The following is a 20139-nucleotide window of genomic DNA, read 5'->3' as shown; positions in this document are numbered from 1 at the left end:
CCTGACAGCGGGAACCCACCGGACGGGCCACCATATTTCGCCCCCCTGACTGCCGGGACCCTGTGACGCCCCCGATTCAATCGTACACTAATCATACACGCAAACGTGTACGATCAAGATCAGGGACTCACGGGAAGATATCACAACACAACTCTACAAATAAAATAAGTCATACAAGTATCATATTACAAGCCAGGGGCCTCGAGGGCTCGAATACAAGAGCTCGATCATAGACGAGTCAGCGGAAGCAACAATATCTGAGTACAGACATAAGTTAAACAAGTTTGCCTTAAGAAGGCTAGCACAAACTGGGATACAGATCGAAGGAGGCGCAGGCCTCCTGCCTGGGATCCTCCTAACTACTCCTGGTCATCGTCAGCGGGCAGCACATAGCAGTAGGCACCTCCAGTGTAGTAGGAGTCGTCGTCGAAGGTGGCGTCTGGCTTCTGGGCTCCAACATCTGGTTGCGACAACCAGGTAGAAGGGATAGGGGGAAAAGAGGGAGAAAGCAACCGTGAGTACTCATCCAAAGTACTCGCAAGCAAGGAGCTACACTACATATGTATGCATTGGTATCAACTGGAATAAGGCTATTATATGTGGACTGAACTGCAGAAAGCTGGGATAAGGGGGGATAGCTAGTCCTTCCGAAGACTACGCTTCTGGCAGCCTCATCTTGCAGCTTGTAGAAGAGAGTAGACTGAAGACCTCCAAGTAGCATCGTGTAGCATAATCCTAACCGATGATCCTCCCCTCGTCGCCCTGTGAGAGAGCGACCACCGGTTGTATCTGGCACTTGGAAGGGTGTGTTTTATTAAGTATCCGGTTCTAGTTGTCATAAGGTCAAGGTACAACTCCAAGTCGTCCTTTTACCGAAGATCACGGCTATTCGAATAGTTTAACTTTCCTGCAGGGGTGCTCCACATAACCCAACACGCTCGATCCCATTTGGCCGGACACACTTTCCTGGGTCATGCCCGGCCTCGGAAGATCAACACGTCGCAGCCCTACCTAGGCACAACAGAGAGGTCAGCACGCCGATCTAAATACTATGGCGCAGGGGTCTGGGCCCATCGCCCTTTGCACACCTGCATGTTGCGAACGCGGCCGGAAGCAGAACTAGCCCCCTTAATACAAGAGCAGGCTTATGGTCCAATCCGGCGCGCGCCACTCAGTCGCTGACGTCACGAAGGCTTCGGCTGATACCACGACGTCGAGTGCCCATAACTGTCCCGCCGTAGATGGTTAGTGTGTATAGGCCAGTACCCAGACTCAGATCAAATACCAAGATCTCGTTAAACGTGTTATTCTGAAATAACCACGGACGCCGACCAGGGCCAGGCCCACCTCTCTCCTAGGTGGTCTCAACCTGCCCTGTCGCTCCGCCTCAAAGTAACAGTCAGGGGTCGTCGGGAACTCAGGCCCACCTCTACCGGGATGGAACCACTTGCCCCTTTAGCCCCCATCTCCGAACAGTATCATAAGTAATGTTACTGTGTAAAGTATATAGTATATGCCCGTGATCACCTCCCGAAGTGATCACGGCCCAGTAGTATAGCATGGCAGACGGACAAGAGTGTAGGGCCACTGATGGAACTCTAGCATCCTATACTAAGCAGTAGGATAGCAGGTAATGGTAACAATAGTAGTAACAAGGACAGGCTATGCAACAGGATAGGATTAACGGAAAGCAGTAACATGCTACACTACTCTAATGCAAGCAGTAGAGAGAAGAGTAGGCGATATCTGGTGATCAAAGAGGGGGCTTGCCTGGTTGCTCTTGCAAGAGAGAGGGGTCGTCAACACCGTAGTCGTACTGGGTAGCAGCGGCGTCGGTCTCGGTGTCTAGCGAGAGAAGAGGGGGAAGAAACAATAAATATATCACAAACAAATGCATGACAAGACAAGGCGTGATGCTAGGTGTGCCACTAACGCGGTACGAGGTGGTACCGGTGAAGGGGGAAACATCCGGGAAAGTATTCCCGGTGTTTCGCGTTTTCGGACAGATGAACCGGAGGGGGAAAGTTGCGTGTTCGCTATGCTAGGGATTCGTGGAGGAGGAACAGGCTGCGAATCCGGATTCGTCTCGTCGTTCTGAGCAACTTTCATGTACAAAGTTTATCCATCTGAGCTACGGTTTATTTTATATTAATTTTCTAAAGTTTTAATTATTTTTAGAATTTATTTACTTATTTTAAAACAACATTATCCAGAATAGTTCATGCTGACGTCATCATGACATCAGCATGACGCCAGCAGTCAACAGGGCGTTGACTGGGTCAACTGATGTGTGGGTCCCGCATGTCATTCACTGTTAGTTAATTAATCAAAGTTAATTAGGTGAAACTAGTTAATTAGGCTAATCTAATTAGGATTAATTAAGTTAATTAATTAATTAATTAATATTTTTATTTTTATTTAGTTTTTTTTAAATATTTTTTTTATTAAACGTTCTGGGGCGGGCCCCACTTGTCATCGGCCCTAGGGGCCACACAGGGTGGTTTAACGGGTGCGCGGGCGCTAGCCCGAATGGGCGCCGGTGTGCGGGCGTTGTGGCTGGCGCCGGGGTGGTTGCCGGCGAGGCGCGGAACGGGGCGGGAGCCGCGGTGATGCACGGGCGGCCGCTGGAGGCCGAAGCGATGCCGAAGCAACAACGGGAGCGGTGACGGGGCTCGCTTGGAGGGGAGCGGGGCGCGGCCGTCGCGGGCGAGCAGGACGGCAGCAGTGCAAGGTGGCGGTGCGGGAGCCGACGAGCGGCCAGTGGGGACGCGTGAGGCCGACGAGGCCATGCGGGGAAGGCGCGGCCCCGGGCGTAGGCGGAGCGAGGGGGTGCGCGCGAAGTGGCATGACCGGACGGAGCGCCACGCGCGGCCAGGGCGCGACCCGGCCGCGGTGAGCGCGTGAGACAGAGGAGGGGAGGAGTCGGGGCTCACTGCGGGATGCAGGGATCGGGGCAGGGGGCGCGGGGAGGAGACGGAGACGACAGCGACGTGGTGACGAGGTGCAGGCCGGCGAGGAGGAAGAGGCAGGCCTGCGAGGACGTCCGGCGAGGTCATCCTCCAGGGGGTGGCGATGCGGGCTCGAGGAGGCGGAAGGGCGCCGGTGGTGCGGTCGGAGCGGTGGCACGCGACGACGTCGGGGACAGTGAAGCGACGGCGTGGTGGTGGCGATGGGCGTCGGGGTCACCGGGATCGGGCGGGGGGCGAGCGCCCCGATCCAGATCGGGTCCTCGGGTGGGGGAAGAGAACGAGGGGAGAGTGGGGAGAGCGATGGGGTCATGCACCCTCTCCTGTGACGGCGCTGGAGGGAGAGGGTGGGATCGTGGGGGGAAGTGGGGTGGGGCTCTAGGGTTTCGAGAGCAGTGGGGGATATGGGCACGGCTGGTGGGCCGGCCTGGTGGCCTGCTAGGGGGGGGGGTTCTTCTTCTTCTTTCTTTTTTTTTGTTTAGCTTTGTTTTCTGTTTTTGTATTTTCTTTCTGTTATTTATCTTCTATCCTGTTTTATTTCATTTTAAATCATGTAGTCATTTTATAAAAATTTGTTCTCTTTACTATAATTATCCTTGTAATATTCGGCACAAACCAAACATTTTTATTTTAATGTTTGAAAACTTTTATTGTTTTCCTGTAATTAAATTTTGAATTTGTTTCGGCTTTGAATTATCTAGGGTTTATCAACACTAACCGAGGTGACGTGTCATCATTAGCGGGGGATCACTGTAGCTTAATTATCCGGGCGTCACAGACCCACCAGCTACATTTTCGCACGCAAGGAAGTGCCTGACAGTCGGGACCCACCTGGTCGAAGTGTACGTAGCGTTGTTATTCTGGTCGCGAACGTGTACGTACATATATACTGGTGGATGTAGAGGCGCGCACGTGCCGTAGTAGAGGCGGCCAGGGTGCAAGAAAGAAAATACGGCCACGTATATGTACATACGGGTGGGGTCTCGAACGCCTACTCGCGCATACATAAGGCCAGGGCTTGTGTACATGGCTGGGTCAGAACGGAGAAATAGCGTCGTCGTCATGTTCATGGGGAGGCAACGGAATGCGTCGTGTTCATGGGGAGGCAACGGAATGCGTGGTCGTGTTCATCGGGGGGGCTTGGACGGAACAGGTGATGGAAACGAGGCCTGGCGTACCGCAAAACGGAGGAAACGGCCTTGTGTTCGACCGGCCACATTTGAAACCGGATCCTGTTGATCGGGAGGGGTTTGGCGTACCGCAAAACGGAGGAAACGGACCTCCTACGGTCGAAACGGGGGTCCTGTTGATCGGGAGGGGTGTGGCGTACCGCAAAGCGGACGAAACAGGCTTGTGTTGGAGCGCTACGGTCGAAACGGGGGTCCTGTTCATAGGGAGGGGTGTGGCGTACCGCAAAACGGGACTCCACGGGATACTGTTCATCTCCACCATCGACCCCCTCCAGCCTCCACGAGCTACTGTTCATCCACCGTCGACCTCCTCCAGCCTCCACCTGCGACTGTTCATCCACGGGCTCCTGTTCAACCAGCCTCCACCGTGCGCTACTCCACCGGCTACTATTCAACCAGCCCTCTCCATGGGCTCCTGTTCAACCACCCCTCCATGGGCTACTGTTCATCCTACCCTCCACCGTCTACTGTTCATCCAGCCCTCCACGGGGTGCTCCTGTTCATCCAGCCCTCCACGGGGTCCTGTTCATCCAGCCCCAACCGGCTCGATCGATCGGCGTCCTGTTCATCCAGAGGCAACACCACGGGGTCCTGTTCATCCACCCCCACCGGGAACTATTCATACAACCCCCCCTCGCAACGCTCACTGTTCATATAGAGGCAACATTGATCGGCTTCAGTTAGCAATAGTAGCGAAGGAATCGCTCGATCGGGTTCAGTTAATAGCCATCGATCGATCGCTCGGGTTTAGTAACGCGTTCAGTTAGAGCCCAACGCCTCGCTTGGGTTCAATTAGAGCCCAACGCCTCGCTCGGGTTCAGTTAGAGCCAACGCCTCGCACACACGCGCGTACGTGTACGAGAGAAGCGTGCATCGCTCGGCCCCCGACCTCCCACCGTAACCGGGAACTCCCCGAAATTTTCCTCGCCCTCGCTTCTACCATGGTTTTTTTCGTCATGGACGGCCCAAAGAATGTCATGCAGCGGCGTCTCCGGCCCGCCCGGGATGAAAAGCCCATTTTCTGTCATGATTTTTTGTCATAGACGTAGGAGCCCACCACATCTATGATGATACCGGGTTTTGTCACAATTATCATCATAGAAGTGTCATATGTATGATAGAAAAAAAAATTCGTTCGGCCCAAAATGTCACGGATGTGTCTTTTTTTTGTAGTGAAAGCTAGAGTCAATAGAGATACCCACGTCCGAGAGGACACGCAGAACATGCTCATTCGAACGCGAAGGAAGAACCAAACGAATAGGGGAAACAAAGGCAGGCTGGGTTGGGGACCAGATGGAAGGCGTACCTGGACAAGGCAGATCCTTGGCCGCAGCATGCTGCACTGCACGGTCAGCCACCCACTCCCTAGAGTTGGACATCATGTCGCTCTTGCGGGCCGTAGAAGCAGGGGAATGGACGGGTGAGGGCCGGACACCGCAAGGAGACGCCATAGCTGAAGAGGGGCCTGAGGCCGCCCCCAGGTCAGCATCAACCCTACGGAACAGACCCGCCGCCGAATGCTTCGAGCCCGCCGAGGCTCAGCTGCGAGAAGAGAACTTCTTGACAGACGACTTCTTCCTCTTCTTGGAGGTAGGACCAGCGGGGGGAGGATCTTCAATCCCAGAGAGCGAGAGCGACGACGGGCGGGTAGGAAGGTTGGAGCAAGCCCTGAAGATAGGCGTGTCACTCGTGCCAGGGGGCACGACATCCCCCTTGACCACACTCCCGGTCGTGTCCTTCTGACCACCATCCACCGGAGTGTTCTCCTTGAAAAGATCACGTTCGTCGGAAGCCAGATCGTCCCATTCAGACTGAGTGAACCGTGGATCAATGCCTTGGTTGGAGTTGTCAGGGAGACAATCATCGTCCTTGGAGGGTGCCGGGCACCGGGGCAGAGGTGGAGGCGAAGCCACGCCGCTCGCGCCCTCCACCTGAACCCAGAGAGGAAAACCACCAGAGGACGGAAAGCCGTCCGCCGAGCCTCGCACGCACAGGTTGTCCACGCACCAGACCCTGAGCCAGGCAAGACCCAGAACTACCAGAGACTCGAGATCAACCTCAATGGGCTTGCCAATGAGGGCTCCAAAGGCCACGAGGAAAGAAGTGGAATGGAGTGCTGGGGGAACATCCTCGATTAGGACCCGAACACCGGAGAGGGACGAAATAGCTTTGGAGCCATGGGACGCAGCTTTGACAAAAATGACTAGTTGGTTGAGAGGCAGTGTGAAGCTAGTGCTGGAGGAAATCATCTTGAGACTTTCTTTGGAAGGAAAAACCGCAGCGAATTCGAAGTCTGACAGCTGGCATATTTGCCAATCCCAGCCGCCATCATCCCAAAGCTTGAGGTCATCATGAAGAGTTTGGGGAGAGACTTTCCTATCTTTGACAGTGATGATACCAGCGTTGGACAAGGCAGGAAAAGAGATCACTTGGAGAATGTAGCTATCAAGTGCAAAGAAAGCACATCCTGGGAGCCCGAGGCCATAATGGACAAAAGAGGGAAGTTTTTTCCTGTTCTGACAGTCAATGGTACCTTGTACTCCAGATCCGCGGATCCATCGACCGAGCCGTCCCGCCCATGCTTCTGGCCGGAGATGGCCTCACTGGAGGAGCCGCGTGAGCGGTCCATCGCCAGGACCGATGTGAACAAGAGGGAGAGAGGGGGGATGGGCAGATCTGGCGAAGGAGCGGATGAGGAGACGAAAGCGACGCAGGTCAGAGGCAAATGTTGGAAACCCTAGAAATTGGGGGAGAGAACCCCTTCGGACCCATAAATATCCCGACCGAGCCTGGCCAGGGGCGGGGTATGGGCCACACAGGAAGCAGGGGAGTGGGCCGTGGCCACCTGAGGCCCATGGTCCACCATAGGAAGAGGGGGGAAATGGTTAGAGAAGATAGGGGGAGAGGGGCCCCAGGCCCAACTAGCCCAAAGGGGACAGGAGCGGCCCGCTCCACAGGCCCACAAGCCAATAGAGGAACCGTGCCCAGATCTAGGGTTGAGGCCACCGCCGACGACGCCGGCAACGACGGGGGCATGGCCAGAGTGGGAGGGGAGGGGAGGGGGACGGGATGGATAGGGCGAGCAAGACACCAGGGAATCGCCACCATCGAGGTTAGGAACAAGACCCAGGATGCCGCGGTCCGACGAGCAGGCAAGAAGTTTACCAGAGGGGCGCGCCGGCGGGAAACGCGAACCCATCCAGACTCCGCCGCTGGAGAGGGAGCAGGCCTGCCCCAGCCGCCAGGAGAAAACTTATGGGAGCGCGACAACGAGATCTTGGGGGCAGCAGATGGCGCCGCACGGAGAGGGGGCGAAGGCGAGAGATTCGTCTCGGAGTCCGAGGCATCGTAGTCCAAAGCACAGAACTTGTTGGAGGAGACCATAGGCTGGGGCGGGGTGGGAGAGGACAACGATGAAGGGCGCAGAGGGGAGGGAGGGCCCGCATAAGAGCATCCAGAAAGGGCTCACCGCAGGGGGCACCGGCGACACGGGCAGAGGAGGGGCGCATGTCGCCACAGACGTCTAGCCAGGGGGGAGGAGGGAAGGAGAGCCATCTCCCCAATCACTCAGCAACAACTAGTAATTCGCAAGGGAGCAAGCCTGATGTGGGTTTTGTTCATGGTTACCGCCTGCATCATGGATTTTGGATTGAAGTTCATGTTGGCGGGTTATTTGAGCTTAGATTTCCTGCAAAAATAGCTGAGGATCTATTTGTATCCGTTCCATGGATGATGCATATTAGCATTGGAGGCAATTACACATGCAACGTCCGGATGACTAAGGACGTCGGAGGTGCAACGGTGTTTAATTGTGCGTGGAGCGAGTTTGTAGCTCGTCACGGGCTCAAGGAAGGAAACAAGCTCATGTTAGTTGTATATGGGGAAGCACAATGGGAGGTGTCTATGTTAGGCATTGACGGATGTGAGAAGCTCGTGTATCCCGTCGGGGACGTGACCGAAGGAGGTGCCATGGCCTGAATGCGGACACTGACGCTCTCGAGCGGCGCTGACCGTTTCGGGTGGTAAGCTCACGCGGGAGGGATCCGAGATTTTTGGTGGGCCTGTGTGGTTAGAAGAGGGCTTGGGAGCAGCCGGACTCCCACAAAGCCCCCATGTTGTCTCCGGGTTGTCGAAGAAAGTACATCCGGACCACGCAGCGGACCGACACAAGACCGTGTTGGACGACTTCCGCGGTCTGGACAACGCGGTCCAAGCAGATGCGGAAGGTATGAGGGTTGGCGTCCGAGATGCCCTTAATCCCCAAATTCACGCCATATACAATGTGTCAGAATGAAATGAACAAATATTCATATTTGTCATGCTTTATGTAACAGAAAACAAACCTTACACTGGCACACAATTTCGTGCATCAGCGGGTAGCGTCCTTCTCCCCATCTAGATTTTCCGAAGCAAACAGATTGTACAACTCATATGCTTCTTGGCATGAATCAAATGGCATGCCTACTAGAGGAGCAAATGTGCCAGGTGCATGTTTGCCTTGAGAGTGCAGCAGACACGATTCTATAGAGTTGATCTTACTTGGTATTGCCCTCTCCATATGTCCATCCCGGGAGCGGTTCCTTGTATGATAAACAAATATATCACAAACGATCATTAGAGCGGCGTGGCACACCAAATATATGTGGGGAGAAACAATGCAAGCACACACGAGCAACCAGAGCGGCAATTTGTACATTCTGAATACTGCATATAGCTCTACTTGCTGACAACTATATAGTACGAGACGCCCAACTTATCAAGAATGAAACTAGGAATCATCAAAAGATAGCTCCCAATTGGATACATGCACTTCCAACCTCCAGCCGACTGCCATGCCGAAGGGTTAGTTTCACCCTGTCCGCAATTGGGTACATCGGCTGCTTGTGCTTGACCCCAAAATGGATCGGAAGTGGTGCCATCCTTAATTAGCTTCGGATATGGAAAAGAAGGGGTTCATTTTTGTTCAGTGAATTGGAGGGGAACAGAGGAATGGTCCATAGTTTCAGTGTAGGACGCCATCACTAACCTGGAGATCGGGTGCAAATCCAGATCAACAGCAATTGATGCCAACATGTATACCACAAGAGGTCTATGGATCTGTTATGCCTTCCATCTACGAGTCATGGTAGTGGAGTAGCTTGGCGAATACTGTTTCCATATCATCCCCACTAGGATGGACGAACTCCACTCGAACCTAAGTTGTGGTGTGTGGGGTGGACGGTGGGTGGGGAACAGAGATGTGGACAACGACATGCTTCAAGGTGACACGTCTTTTCATCTATTTGATTGAATCAGGGCCGACACGTTTATCTTTTGGAAAAGTATTGTTTTCAACCAGCAGATTTTTCTGGGCCATCAGCCGCGTCGCGAGCCATCCGATCCAGGTAGATCATGCGGCACTGGTCTTTCTCGCACGCTCTCGCCTCAAACTCGCTCGTCAAGCTTTACTAGGCCCCACACATGGTCAACCTTTTCCCTTTATCCATCCGTGCGACCCCTGGGCAGCCTCTTTTCTCGCCAGATCCCTGTCTTCGTCTCTAACCTCTGGTTACCCTCACCCTCTCCACCATTTGCACAACTGCCCCAACCTCGCGCTGCTCCAATCACCGATGCAAAATCCGGCGACCGTGCTGCAATGCAGCACATCAGCATTATGCAGCAGCACCCCACAACGCTGGAGAGAGGCTCCCGTGCTGCGACGTAGCACCCATCAATGGTCTCGGTGCTGCGATGCAACCACTCACGGGTGCTGCAAGCTGGCCGGGGCGCGATGGTGCAAGGTCATCGATGCTGACGTGCAGCGCTCGCCGGTGCTGCTATGGTTGTCGGCTGCATCCGTCGTCGCTGCGAGAAGTGGGAGCCGTCCTCATCAGCCGTAACGCCCTGTATGTAACTTGCCATATTTGTATTTCAACTCTTGCCATTTTCGGCACTAAGTTATGTTATTCCCTCGTGGTTGGGTTTTGTTTTCGTTTTGCATTTTGTTCATGTCATGCATCTCATGTCATGTCATCATGTGCATCGCATTTGCATACGTGTTCATCTCATGCATCCGAGCATTTTCCCCATTGTCCGTTTTGCATTCCGGCACTCCTACGTCCTCCGGCGTCCCATTTTGCCTCTTTTCGTGTGCGAGTGTTAAACGGTCTCGGATTGGACCGAGACTTGCCAAGCGGTCTAGGTACACCACCGGTAGGCCGCCTGTCAAATTTCGTGCCATTTGGAGTATTTGGAGTCTATTTGATACTCCAACGGTTAACCGGGGAACCGTAAAGGCCTCGTGTTTGTTGCAGCCCAACATCCTTCCAAAGTGGCCCAAAACCCACCTAAACCCCCTCCATCCTCTCGGTCGTTCGATCACGATCGCGTGGCCGAAAACCGCACCTTATTTGGACTCTCCTAGCCCCCTCTAGCTATAAATAGGTCTTCCCCATTCAAAATCGCAGACGAAACCCTTATTTTCCCCCTTCGCGCCGCCGAACGAATCGTGCCGCCGCCCGCGGCCTATCATAGCGCGCCATGTGGCCCGCTCCACCGCCTCCGCTGTCGGCCCGCCGTGGCTCGCAGCGGGCCCCCGAGGCCCGGTCGCCGCCCGCCGCCCGCACCGCTTCACCCGCCGTCTCGCGCGCCCCGCCGCCGCCGTCTCGGAGCCGCGCTGGCCCGCCCTCCGCCGCCTTCTCCTCCGCCGCCACCGGAGAGCGCCGCCATCTCCAAGCTCACCGCCCGGAGCTCCCTCGTCCGCCGCCCCTCACCCGCGCCGGTCGCCGCCTCCTCGCCCCATCTCACCGCCAACCCCGCCTCCGGCCGGATCCGCCACCACCTCTCCTCTCCGGCAAGGCTCCGGCGAGCTCGTGCCCTCCTCGGTTCGCGTGCAGATCGGAGACAAACCCTAGATCTCGATCCAGAGGAGGTCTATTTTTCCCTAAGTCCTTTCCTGTTCATATTTTCTAGACCTGTTCATGGCATCATATCTCATCATCCATAGCTCCGTTTTGCGTGTTTGTTCCTTGTTGGAACATGTTTATTGTTGAGATATCATTATTATATCTTGTTTACTCTAATGCACCTATATACTTGGTAAAGGGTGGAAGGCTCGTCCTTATGCTTGGTGTTTTGTTCCACTCTTGCCGCCCTAGTTTCCGTCATACCGGTGTTATGTTCCTTGATTTTGCATTCCTTACGCGGTTGGGTTATAATGGGAAACCCTTGACAGTTCGCCTTGAATAAAACTCCTCCAGCAAGGCCCAACCTTGGTTTTACAATTTGCCACCTAAGCCTTTTTCCCTTGGGTTCCGTGGACTCAAGGGTCATCCTTATTTTAAACCCCCGGGCCAGTGCTCCTCTAAGTGTTGGTCCAAAACAGAGCCACTTGCAGCGCCACCTCAGGGAAACTTGAGGGTTGGTTTTAGTTGTACGTAGTGTTCATCCGGTGTGCCCTGAGAATGAGATACGTGCGAATCCTATCGGGATTTGTCGGCACATCGGGCGGCTTTGCTGGTCTTGTTTACCATTGTCGAAATGTCTTGTAACCGGGATTCTGAGTCTGATCGGGCCGTCCTGGGAGAAGGAATATCCTTCATTGACCGTGAGAGCTTGTGATGGGCTAAGTTGGGACGCCCCTGTAGGGTTTTGAACTTTCGAAAGCCATGCCCGCGGTTATGGGCAGATGGGAATTTGTTATTGTCCGGTTGTATAAAACTTGACACTTAACTTAATTAAAATGAATCAACAACGTGTGTAGCCGTGATGGTCTCTTTTCGGCGGAGTCCGGGAAGAGAACACGGTCTCGTGTTATGTTTGAACGTAAGTAGTTTTAGGATCACTTCTTGATCTTTGTAGCTTCTCGACCGTGCTTTGCCTTTCTCTTCTCGCTCTCAATTGCGTATGTTAGCCACCATATATGCTAGTTCTTGCTGCAGCTCCACCTCACTTACCTTTTACCTACCCATAAGCTTAAATAGTCTTGATCGCGAGGGTGTGAGATTGTTGAGTCCCCGTGACTCACATATTACTTCCAAAACCAGATAGAAGTGCCGATGATACCATTCCAGGCGATGCGACTGAACTCAAGTGGGAGTTCGATGAGGACTCAGGACGTTACTATGTTTCCTTTCCAGACGATCAGTAGTGGAGCCCAGTTGGGGCGATCGGGGATCTTATGCATTTGGGGTTGTCTTTATTTTGGTTCCGTAGTCGGACCTTGATTGTATCTGGATGATCTAATGCTATATTTATGTATTGTGTGAAGTGGCAATTGTAAGCCAACTCTGTACCTCTTTTTCTTATTCAGTACATGGGATGTGTAAAGATTACCCCTCTTGCGACATGCCTACAATGCGGTTATGCCTCTAAGTCATGCTCCGACACGTGGGAGATATAGCCGCATTGTGGGTGTTACATCGGCAATGGCTGCGCCAATGAATAGGTTGTCGCGAACTACAATGGAGCTTTGCCGGTAGTCACCGGTGTTACAATGAAGCTTCGCCGGAGTCGCCGGAGTTGTGTTGGAGCTCATTCGGGGCTGCAATTGAGCTTCTACGGAGTTGTATTTGAGCTTTGCCGCAGCAGTCCGTGCTGCGTTGGAGCTCCATCGGGGGCTGCAATGGAGCTTCCCCGGACGCGTTGATACTACCATGAGCATTGGCGCGCCGTTGCTGCATATGGTGGATGGCAACGTCGACAATTGCTGCGTACCATGGCGAGCGTGGAGCAAAGGCAGTACTGTAGTGGAGCATCACGGGGAGGGGGGGTTCACCTATGGTGCAATGGAGCATCGTAGGCGCAGCCTTGTCGGTGCTGCGATGAAGAATCTGATGGGGGCAGGGAGGGGTATGAAGGTGCTGCGATGGAGGAGATACAGGGTTGGGAGGGGATGTCCCCGTGGACACCTAGCGAGAGGAGGAAGACGGGCTGCGAGCCTATGGATTGAACGGCCCCGTATGCCTTAATCAGACGACTCCTAAGGAGGATGATATTTTGCAAATATCATCTGGATGCTTTCACTACTAGGAAAAGGCCTATTAATGGCGCACCAGTTTTGCCTACTAATGGCGCATCACTGGTGCGCCATTAATATCACGCCACTAGTATTTATTACTAATGGCGCACCACCCAGTGCGTCATTAGTATATAACACCATGTGCCATTAGTATGCCTCCCAGGGGCCATATTTAACCATGTGCTTTGGCACACTAATGGCGCACTGCGGATGGATGCGCCATTAGTATACTTGGCATACTAATGGCGCACTGTTTGGTGATGCGCCATTAGTATACTTTGGCATACTAATGGCGCACTCTGTAGTGATGCGCCATTCGTATGAATATTAGGTTTTATTCTTTTTTACTTTTCTGATTTTTGCACAGGTTACAAAATATATTATTTGACAGAATATAGACAGTAGCACACAGCAACAGCAGATTCATCGAATACAATAGAAGATTAGTCTCCGAATACAATTCATCATATTAGTCTCTGAATTCAAAAGACCGAACAAAGATAAAACATTACAAGTATCGAGACCGCGAGTATCGAGTTTGTCTTCACATTACAAGTCGATATCAATCATCTAAACTACCATCACATAGAAGAGAGCTGCGGTCATCACGATGAGCATCATCGCGATGAAACTGGTCTTCATCCGGTTCCTCCAACGCTCCCTCCTCTCTCCCGCTAGATAGCGGGCGTATCTAGATTCCGCCTCCTCCCTAGTGGTGTACCCTTTGTAACTGTTACCGCTGAAACGGTGAACCTGTCTCCGACACTCCTCCCAGTCGTTGTAGACTCTGGGAACCTTACCCTTGTACATGACATACGACGGCATCTCTATGCACAAGCCAAACAACAGACAATACATACATAAGCAATATATAAGTATGCAACAAAAGGATCGGAAGAGAAAAGCAAGACATTGATAGCACGATTCATGGTCCTACTAATAAATAGCATCGATTACATCTAAGTTGAATGAATGTCCAAACCAAAGAGACATACAATTCATTAAAGTTTAATTACAACATGAGCCAATCAATGTTTCAGAACTACACATCACTACTTTCGACTCGACTCATGGACAGGAGCGTGGATGAAGCCGCCGTCTGTCGTGATGGTCATGAAATTGCGGGTGTTGTCAGCCTGCATTTGTAGCATCGGCCTTATCTTTTTCCCTTATAGTTGACCGACATGACATCTCCACGTCTAGGTTTCAAGCGGAATCCACCTACGTCGCCCACTGCTAGACTGGTGCTACGTCTTGAGCTTGCGTTGGTTTTCCCCGAAGAGGAAGGGATGATGCAGCAGAGTAGCGTAAGTATTTCCCTCAGTTTTTGAGAATCAAGGTATCAATCCAGTAGGAGCCCACGCTCAAGTCCCCCGTGCCTGCACAAAGCGATAGCTACCCGCAACCAACGCGATTAGGGGTTGTCAAGCCCTTCACGGTCACTTACGAGAGTGAGATCTGATAGATAGAATATTTTTGGTATTTTTGATATAAAGATGCAAAGTAAAAAGTAAAAGCAAAGTAAATAGCAAAACAATATAAAAGTGATGGAGATTGATATGACGAGAATAGACCCGGGGGCCATAGATTTCACTAGTGGCTTCTCTCGAGAGCATAAGTTTTCTACGGTGGGTGAACAAATTACTGTTGAGCAATTGACAGAATTGAGCATAGTTATGAGAATATCTAGGCATGATCATGTATATAGGCATCATGTCCGTGACAAGTAGATCGAAACGATTCTGCATCTACTACTATTACTCCACTCATCGACCGCTATCCAGCATGCATCTAGAGTATTAAGTTAAAAACAGAGTAACGCTTTAAGCAAGATGACATGATGTAGAGAGATAAATTCATGCAATATGAAATAAACCACATCTTGTTATCCTCGATGGCAACAATACAATACGTGTCTTGCTGCCCCTTGTGTCACTGGGAAAGAACACCGCAAGATCGAACCCAAAGCTAAGCACTTCTCCCATGGCAAGAACTACCAATCTAGTTGGCCAAACCAAACGGATAATTCGAAGAGACTTGCAAAGATAACCAATCATACATAAAAGAATTCAGAGAAGATTCAAATATTGTTCATAGATAGACTTCACCATAAACCCACAATTCATCGGTCTCAACAAACACACCGTAAAAGAAGAAGATTACATCGAATAGATCTCCACAAGAGAGGGGGAGAACATTGTATTGAGATCCAAAAAGAGAGAAGAAGCCATCTAGCTACTAACTATGGACCCGAAGGTCTGAGGTAAACTACTCACACTTCATCGGAGAGGCTATGATGATGTAGAAGCCCTCCATTATGACGGCCCTCTCCGGCGGAGCTCCGGAACAGGCCCCAAGATGGGATCTCGTGGATACAGAAAGTTGCGGCGGTGGAATTAGGTTTTTGGCTCCTGTTCTGATCGTTTGGGGGTACGTGGGTATATATAGGAGGAAGGAGTATGTCGGTGGAGCACCGAGGGTCCCACGAGGCAGGGGGCGTGCCCTAGGGGGGCGCGCCCCCTACCCTCGTGAGCACCTCTTTGCTTCCATACAGTAGGGTCCAAGTCTCCTAGATCACGTTCGGTGAGAAAATCACGTTCCTGAAGATTTTATTCCATTTGGACTCCGTTTGATATTCCGTTTCTTCGAAACAGTGAAATAGGCAAAAAAATAGCAATTCTGGACTGGGCCTCCGGTTAATAGGTTAGTCCCAAAAATAATATAAAAGTGGAAAATAAATCCCAATATAGTCCAAAACAGTAGATAATATAGCATGAAGCAATCAAAAATTATAGATATGTTGGAGACGTATCAGGCATCCCCAAGCTTAATTCCTGCTCGTCCTCGAGTAGGTAAATGATAAAAAGAGAATTTTTGATGCGGAGTGCTACTTGGCATAATTTTAATGCAAAATTTCTTAATTGTGGTATGGATATTCAGATTAGAAAGATTCAAGACAAAAGTTCATATTGACATAAAGAATAATAACACTTCAAGCATACTAATAAAGTAATTATGTCTTCTCAAAATAACATGGCCAAAGAAAGTTATCCCTACAAAATCATATAGTCTGGCTATGCTCTATCTTCACCACACAAAGTATTTAAATCATGCACAACCCCGATGATAAGCCAAGCAATTGTTTCATACTCTAACTTTTTCAAAACTTTTTCGATCTTCACGCAATACATGAGCGTGAGCCATGGTCATAGCACTATGTGGAATAGAAGGGTGGTTGTGGAGAAGACAAAAAGAGGGGAAGATAGTCTCACATCAACTAGGCGTATCAATGGGCTATGGAGATGCCCATCAATAGATATCAATGTAAGTGAGTAGGGATTGCCATGCAACGGATGCACTAGAGCTATAAGTATATGAAAGCTCATCAAAAGAAACTAAGTGGGTGTGCATCCAACTCGCTTTCTCACGAAGACCTAGGGCAATTTGAGGAAGCCCATCATTGGAATATACAAGCCAAGTTCTATAATGAAAAATCCCCACTAGTATATGAAAGTGACATAACGAGAGACTCTCTATCATGAAGATCATGGTACTACTTTGAAGCACAAGTGTGGTAAAAGGATAGTAACATTGTCCCTTCTCTCTTTTTCTCTCATTTTTTTTATTTGGGCCTTTTTATGGCCTCTTTTTTTCGTCTGGAGTCTCATCCCGACTTATGGGGGAATCATAGTCTCCATCATCCTTTCCTCACTTGGCACAATGCTCTAGAAAATGATGATCATCACACTTTTATTTTTCTTACAACTCAATATTTAGAACAAATATGACTCTATATGAATGCCTCCGGCGGTGTACCGGGATATGCAATGAATCAAGAGTGACATGTATGAAAGAATTATGAATGGTGGCTTTGCCACAAATACGATGTCAACTACATGATCATGCTAGCTATATGACAATGATGGAGCGTGTCATAATAAACGGAACGGTGGAAAGTTGCATGGCAATATATCTCGGAATGGCTATGGAAATGCCATGATAGGTAGGTATGGTGGCTGTTTTAAGGAAGGTATATGGTGGGTTTATGATACCGGTGAAAGGTGCGCGGTATTAGAGAGGCTAACAATGGTGGTAGGATGGGAAAAAGTGCATATAATCCATGGACTCAACATTAGTCATAAAGAACTCATGTACTTATTGCAAAAATCTAGAAGTTATCAAAGCAAAGTATTACGCCCATGCTCCTAGGGGGATAGATTGGTAGGAAAAGACCATCGGTCGTCCCCGACCACCACTCATAAGGAAGACAATCAATAAATAAATCATGCTCCGACTTCATCACATAACGGTTCACCATACGTGCATGCTACGGGAATCACAAACTTTAACACAAGTATTCTTTAAATTCACAACTACTAAACTAGCATAACTCTAATATTATCACCTCCATATCTCAAAAAAATTATCATTCTTTAATCTTTTCTTAGTATTCAACACACTCAAAAGAAAGTTTCACAAATCTTGAATACCAAGCATATTTATATTAAGCAAATTACCATGCTATTAAGACTCTCAAAATAATTTAAGTGAAGCATGAGAGATCAATAGTTTCTTTAAAACAAACCACCACCATGCTCTAAAAGATCTAAGTGAAGCACATAGAGCAAAATTATAACTCTCAAAAGATATAAGTGAAGCACGTAGAGCAAAACTACATAGCTCAAAAGATATAAGTGAAGCACATAGAGTATTCTATCAAATTTCAATTCAAGTATGGCTCTCTCATAAGGTGTGTACATCAAGGATGATTGTAGCATACTAATAAACAAAGACACAAATAATACAAGACGCTCCAAGCAAAACACATATCATGTTGGTGAATAAAAATATAGCTCCAAGTAAATTACTGATGGAAGTGGACGAAAGAGGGGATGCCTTCCGGGGCATCCCCAAGCTTTGACTTTTTGGTGTCCTTGGATTATCTTGGGGGTGCCATGGGCATCCCCAAGATTAGGCTCTTGCCACTCCTTGTTCCATAATCCATCAAAAGAACTCACCCAAAACTTGAAAACTTCACAACACAAAACTCAAAATAGAAAACTCATGAGCTCCGTTAGCGAAAGAAAACAAAAGACCACTTCAAGGTACTGTAATGAACTCATTCTTTATTTGTATTTGTGTTAAACCTACTGTATTCCAACTTCTCTATGGATTATAAACTATTTTACTCGCCATAGATTCATCAAAATAAGCAAACAACACAGGAAAAACAGAATCTGTCAAAAACAGAACAGTCTGTAGTAATCTGTAGCTAGAGCAAAATCTGGAACCCCAAAAAATTATAAAATAAATTTCTGGACGTGAGGAATTTATCTATTAATCATCTTCACAAATAATTAACTAAATAGCGCTCTTCAAATAAAAATGACAGCAGTTCTCGTGAGCGCTAAAGTTTCTGTTTTTTATAGCAAGTTCAATAAGACTTTCCCCAAGTCTTCCCAACGGTTCTACTTGGCACAAACACTAATTAAACACAAAAAACACAACCAAAACAGAGGCTAAATAATTTATTTATTTCTAAACAGGAGCAAAAAGCAAGGAACAAAAATAAAATTGGGTTGCCTCCCAACAAGCGCTATCGTTTAACGCCCCTAACTAGGCATAAAAGCGAGGATAGATCTAGGTATTGCCATCTTTGGCATTAGGAAAGAAAAGAGAAAATTTCCTTTATATGGCATTTATTCTCCTATTTTGGGAAATCACATGGCCATTAATGGATGAAGTAAGATTAAGTACGTTACGGAAATTTGCATCTATACTAGATTTCTTTGATAATTTCGTTTTGATAGAAGCATAAGAGGGTGGTAGATTCAACTTTATCATTCATGGGGTGCCCAAATATAGTTTTCATCCTTTCATAAGTATCTATAGCATCCCCTTCAAGAAAACCCTCTTCAAAAATAGAATCTAGCACTTGTTTAAAAGAGGTAGGTAATCCGACATAAAAACCTTTTAAGTAAACCTCAATTTGATATTGTGGTATATGGCTAGCCCTAATCCTTAATAACCTATCCCAAGCATCTTTTAAAGACTCAACAATTAAATAGCGAAAAATTCCAGAGTCATCTTCATCAAGATTATTAAAACTCTCATTGGTGGCCCCGGTGGGTCTCTCAATAGCATCATTATTTCTGAGTTTAGAGAGGATAGAGGGATCATCCAGGGTACTAAGACCTTGGAAAGGACCCTTTGTTCTATTTGATTCGGCCATGGCAACGAGAAGACAGGCGAGAAAAAGGAAAATGGAGAAGGAGAAGGAGAAGGAGGAGGATAAAGAGAGGGCAAATAAAACGACAAGGGTGAATTGGGGGGAGAGGAAAACGAGAGGCAAATGGCAAATAATGTAATGCGAGAGATAGGGATTGTGATGGGTACTTGGTATGTTGACTTTTTGCGTAGACTCCCCAGCAACGGCGCCAGAAATCCTTCTTGCTACGTCTTGAGCTTGCGTTGGTTTTCCTCGAAGAGGAAGGGATGATGTAGCAGAGTAGCATAAGTATTTCCCTCAGTTTTTGAGAACCAAGGTATCAATCCAGTAGGAGCCCACGCTCAAGTCCCTCGTACCTGCACAAAGTGATAGATACCCGCAACCAACGCGATTAGGGGTTGTCAAGCCCTTCATGGTCACTTACGAGAGTGAGATCTGATAGATAGAATATTTTCGGTATTTTTGATATAAAGATGCAAAGTAAAAAGGAAAATCAAAGTAAATAGCAAAACAATATAAAAGTGATGGAGATTGATATGATGAGAATAGACCCGGGGGCCATAGGTTTCACTGGTGGCTTCTCTCGAGAGCATAAGTTTTCTACGGTGGGTGAACAAATTACTGTTGAGCAATTGACAGAATTGAGCATAGTTATGAGAATATCTAGGCATGATCATGTATATAGGCATCACGTCTGTGACAAGTAGATCGAAGCGATTCTACATCAACTACTATTACTCCACTCATCGACCGCTA

This window comes from Triticum urartu, chromosome 7 (genome assembly GCF_003073215.2).
Source record: "Triticum urartu cultivar G1812 chromosome 7, Tu2.1, whole genome shotgun sequence".
In the NCBI taxonomy this organism is placed as follows: Eukaryota; Viridiplantae; Streptophyta; class Magnoliopsida; order Poales; family Poaceae; genus Triticum; species Triticum urartu.
This window is presented reverse-complemented; position numbering follows the sequence as displayed.